General features: G+C 31.6%; 1 long non-coding RNA gene across 1 annotated transcript; it reads left to right on the plus strand.

Moving 5' to 3' along the window:
- The first annotated feature begins 1,998 nt into the window (after positions 1 to 1,998).
- On the plus strand, positions 1,999 to 4,474 carry LOC148283824 (uncharacterized). The gene is made up of 2 exons (XR_015825496.1): positions 1,999 to 2,260; positions 2,517 to 4,474. It is a non-coding gene; the product is annotated as an uncharacterized LOC148283824 (long non-coding RNA).
- The last annotated feature ends 780 nt before the right edge of the window (positions 4,475 to 5,254 follow it).

A 5,254-nucleotide genomic window follows, 5' to 3' on the forward strand; every position in this document is an offset into this window, starting at 1 on the left:
ATAGATTATTATATTCCATAAAAATCTAGAGAAGTTCAATTGTGTAAAGTGCGGACAAACAGAAAACAATATATGGCCACCACTTTCTTGCATTCTTGATTTTACTTATTCACTGGACCTTCCAGAAACGTATTCCGAACAATTTGTAGAAAATTCTTCACCGATTACTTATTTACTTTACCTCTGCTTGGAATAAATAATGCTCTCGCTTTTTCACGGTTCCTTAAAGGGTAGCAAGAAACACCCTTGTTTATTGTACAGTTTGGGTTTCTTCGCAACGAGAATCCCCCGGAAAGATTGATCGCTAGGATTAGCCTCTTGTCCAAATAATTCCAAGGGATTTTAATTGTTAATTTTATTGTCTGTAAAATTAGGGGTAATTTCAGATATTTTTTTAGGTGTTTACTAAATGCCACGTTACTTCTTTGTCTTATTTACTCTAATCCTTAATAATTAATGGAGCTAAGGGAGAATGAAACCATTGTAAGGCGCATCAAAAAAGCAAGTTAAAGTTAAAGTCTGATTTTTCTTCATACAAAGGTATTCTCGTATTTCCTCCCTGTATTTTGGCACTAGACCGATGATTGATAAATTGTCTTTTTTTGGAGCGTGGACCATCAAAAACCCTCAAAAGCGCCTAGTTTTATCTGTCAAGTTTGGATGTAGGTATGATTTACAAATGAGAAAAATATTTTTTTAAGAAAACAAATCTTGCCGACACAGAAAATTGATGCTTTTTCTTTAAAAAAAAAACAAAATCGGTTGCGTTTTAAGGTGCAAAAATGGGGATGCGACACCTCAATTTCTCGATTTTAGTTAAACATAATCAATTCAAAGTGCAGTTGTCTTTTTTGTACAGTATTTGGAAAGGAATAAAAAAACGTTAAAACTTTGTTCATATTCATAAATAAACAGTTTTGGCGCAAAATCTCTTAATCTTTTAATGCCAACTTATTTTACTTTTTTATTGCATTTCACAAAACGCCCTGATTATCACGTCTTAAAATCTCACCACTAGAATTATTTCCTTTCCGTGTTGAATGGTGCATAGAGCACTGCATTGATACACCAATTGCAGCGTATCGTGATTGTTTTTGGTACATGTGGGTAAGAGGTTACGCTTCAGGTGCCAGTCAAGGGACTATGCAATTAATATTCTAGTGTAAAAACACCTTTTTAAATACATATTTCACGTCATTCAAGTCAAATATTGAACCCGAAACCTCTCGCATGGTACGCAAACACGCTCAACCTTAAAATATACGCATGTTATATTAATATTTTCTCTAAACATAGGGCATGTGTTATAATTTAAGAACAAAAGTAAATAATCTGCTTTTTGCACGACTAAAGTTCAATGAAAAAGACATGTTACTGTAAGATTTTATTAAAAAAATAGTAATTCTTACGGCTTTTGTTATACAATCTCAAATTAGTTTTCTTTGCGTATCAAATAATAACTGATAGAGCTTTATGCATGATTTTGATTTTAAAAAAAAAAGTTTTTACCTGAGAGTAGCCATTGATACAAAAACAAATATACTTAGTTTGCGTATCAAATGATATCCTATTGAGCTATATATGCGTAAAATTACTAGTTAAAAATAGCCAGATTGATAACGACTCGTCGAGAGTTTTGGTTTTTTTTTTACAATGAGAACCATATTGTTTATTCGCCCAGACATAACAACAAATGAAGGAAAAAAATACCAAATGGCAGATCACAAACCCAGTAAATACTTTGCCTTAAGATACGATAAGCGTAATAATTTTCAAACACATTCTATTCTTAAAGTACCTTATCATATTTCACTAATCTTAAAAGGTCCTCGCTAGTTTTAAATCACTCTTTAGGTAGCCCCATTAAGGATTCATTTAAATTAGCGATTTAAACCAGAATTAACCGTAATGACTACAGGTATTAAGTAGGATATAAATTATTCAAGTAGATACCCTAAGGACCATCTGCCGACAGCGCACAGTGTTTTGACCCATACAAGCTACAAGATAAAAAGTCACTTTTGAATTCTTAAACGATGACGTCATGGGGGCATTACCAGATAGTTAGTGTGACGATTGTAAGCCTAATTGGGGTGATTAATGCTTAGGGTGATTCATACCAGAATATGAAAGTCGGATAATTGGTTTTTGAAAGCCTAATTACATTTATTTGCATTTTGGCGTCCGACGTGTAAAGGTTGTTTATCAAGTTTAAAGTGTTTTATTTCGATTCAAAAAAAAATGGAAGCTATTTTGGAAGGTATGTTGTATGTTTTTTTTTCTAATATTTTAATGTATTTCATTTAGGTATTTAAAAAAATAATAATTTAACTTATGTATTTTTTAGTAGTTAAAAAAATATCAATTTCTAACTTCTCGAGAATTTATCTCGGAGAGTATATCAAAGTAGCAAAATATTTTTTTTATTTTTCAATAGACCAATTTATTGTTAATTCATTACAGTTTCGATATTTTACCGCACGAAGTTGCATCTATCTTATTTTGTTATTTTACAGGTACCAGATACGAGATTTCCAGGCAAGAATTGTACGTGATGTGGAAGAGTTTGACGAAGAAAGAAAGGCTTCAAGGAATGTTAAATAATATTGTTAGTAAATTTGAAGTCAGTGAACTTGGTGCAAGTGGTGAAAAACTGTTAAAAAATCAAATTAAGCTTATTTGTTTAAATATAAACAGAAAATGGACCGAATCTGGCTGTAAACTAGATAGATTTGTTAAAAAAAAATTTGAGTGGCTTAACGGTAGTGAAAATATTTTGATATGTGAAAACTTTCGACAAAGTCCTTCAGTAGACATGAATGAACCAACTACGTCTACTGGAAGGCCCGCAAAGGATTTTGGGGCATGCAGTGATCAGTGCAAAAGGACAAAAGTGCGTGATTTAGTGAGTACGAAGACATCTGAAGAACTTGTTCGTTTGCCACGCAGGTATCTATTCGAGCATCAGGAAAACGCACAGTTGCCAATCTCCTAAAGGAAATTTTGGAAGCTACTCCCAATGAAGTAGCAAAAATACGTAGGGAACGTCAACAAGTAAACAAACAACGGGCATTGACAATTGAGGAAGCGCTTAGTTTATACGTTGACTGTAAATTATCTTCGCATTCCTACAAAGTTATGCGTAAAAATGCCATAAAAGCCGGCCACAACATATATCCGGCATTTTATAGTTTAAGAAAAGCAAAAGAAGCATGTTGCCCGAGCGAGGAATTTGTTAAAATAACGGAAACTAGTGCAGAAATCCAGCTACAAGCAATTTTAAATCATACGGTGGAACGATTGCTAAATGTACAATCAGAAGTCTTAAAAGAAAGAGTTCCTTCAGGTTCTGTACTGACTCTCATATGCAAGTGGGGTGGAGATGGAAGCTCGGGACATATAAATTATAAACAGAAATTTCACACAGAGCATGCAACAGATGAATTCTTATTTATTATGTCATTCGTTCCAATACAACTTAGGCTTAATGATGACCCTAATATAGTAATTTGGCAAAATTTAAGCCCTTCCTCAACCTCTTATTGTCGTCCTATTAAATTTATTTTCGCCAAAGAAACTGATATTCTTACTAAGTCTGAAATCGAAAAACTTCAAGATGCAATTGAAAAACTTGAAAATTTTAATGTCAATATTGGAGGTGTAGTGTTGTCCATAAAATTTAAAATGCTTTTAACAATGGTAGATGGCAAAATTTGCAACGTTTTGGCTGAAAATAAGTCAACCATGTCCTGTTATATTTGTGGCGCCAAACCCAGTGAAATGAACTCTATTAGTATAAATAGAGTTTTTCGACAAGAATTTTATTCCTTTGGCTTATCTACATTACATGCTTGGATAAAAATTTTTGAATGCTTTTTGCATATTGCTTATCGAATTCAACTCAAATGCTGGCAAGTCAAAGGAGAAGAAAATAAAATCATTTTAAACAACAGAAAAAAAAAAATACAGGAACTTTTTAAAGCTGAAATGGGATTAATTGTAGATAAGCCAAAGCCTAGGTTTGGCAACTCAAATGACGGTAATACGGCAAGGCGGTTTTTCCAACAGCACGAAAAGAGCGCAGAAATAACAGGTATAGATGCAGGGTTGATTAATAGATTTCACGTAATTTTATGTACATTAGCTTCAGGACATAATATAAATTTAGAAAAATTTGAACATTATGTGCGTGTGACCAAAGAGCAATATCTTAACCTTTATGGGTGGTACACAATGCCACCAACTGTTCATAAAATATTACATCATTCAGTTGATGTTATTCGATCTTGTATTGTACCGATAGGTCAGCTCTCTGAAGAAGCTCAAGAGGCGCGTAATAAAGATTGTCGACGATTCAGGCAACTACATACCCGAAAATGCGATCGATCATCCACAAACAGAGATTTATTGACCATGTTATTAATAACATCGGATCATTTAATAAATCGTTTTAGAGAGGTTCCGAAAAAAAAAATTGGCTCACTTCCTTCTGAAGTGCTAAATTTAATTGTTTCTTTCTCTTCAGAGATAAGGACACAAAACTTGCATCCTAATTATTCCGAAGACTCATCTGAATATGACTTAGATACGATCTAAGTTTTTCTTTAGACTCTTTTGGGTTTATTTTATTTATTTATTTTATTTATGTTAATACTTACTCCGATTATTTATTTTTATGTAACTTCTTCTTTGGGGTACTAGTTTTTGACATAAAAAATTACTCATTTAATGTGCATATATGATTGTATTGTAGAAGTTTTAGTAAAAGTAATCATTATTTTATCGATTTTTGTGTACTGCTTTATTGTCTTGGAAATTTGTTGATTTAATGCTATTTGTACTTTTTGACCAAACGTAAATTGTTCGTTGTTAATCTGTGTATTTTATAATGTTTTTTTGAAATTCACTAATACCAATTTTATTTAGGCGATAATATTATTTTGTCAAATTTTATGCATTTTATTTTCTTGTAAAACAGTTAATTACATGCTGTTTGTACTTTTAACTTAACCTTAATTATTCATATTAATTTGTATTTTATAATGTTTTGACTCTAAAATTTACTAATATCCATTTAAAGGAAATAATATTCTTTTGTCAATTTTTGCATATTTTATTTTCTTTGAACTCTGTTCATTGTATACTATTTGTACTTTCTTGTTAATGCCTAAGTTATTTCTATTAATGTGTTTTTTATTAGCATGCCATTTACTTATTCATTGAATTATATAAATATTAAAATTAAGTTATAATT

This window comes from Micrasema longulum, unplaced genomic scaffold (genome assembly GCF_059751315.1).
Source record: "Micrasema longulum isolate JH-2025_06_02 unplaced genomic scaffold, ASM5975131v1 h1tg000192l, whole genome shotgun sequence".
NCBI classification, from domain to species: domain Eukaryota; kingdom Metazoa; phylum Arthropoda; class Insecta; order Trichoptera; family Brachycentridae; genus Micrasema; species Micrasema longulum.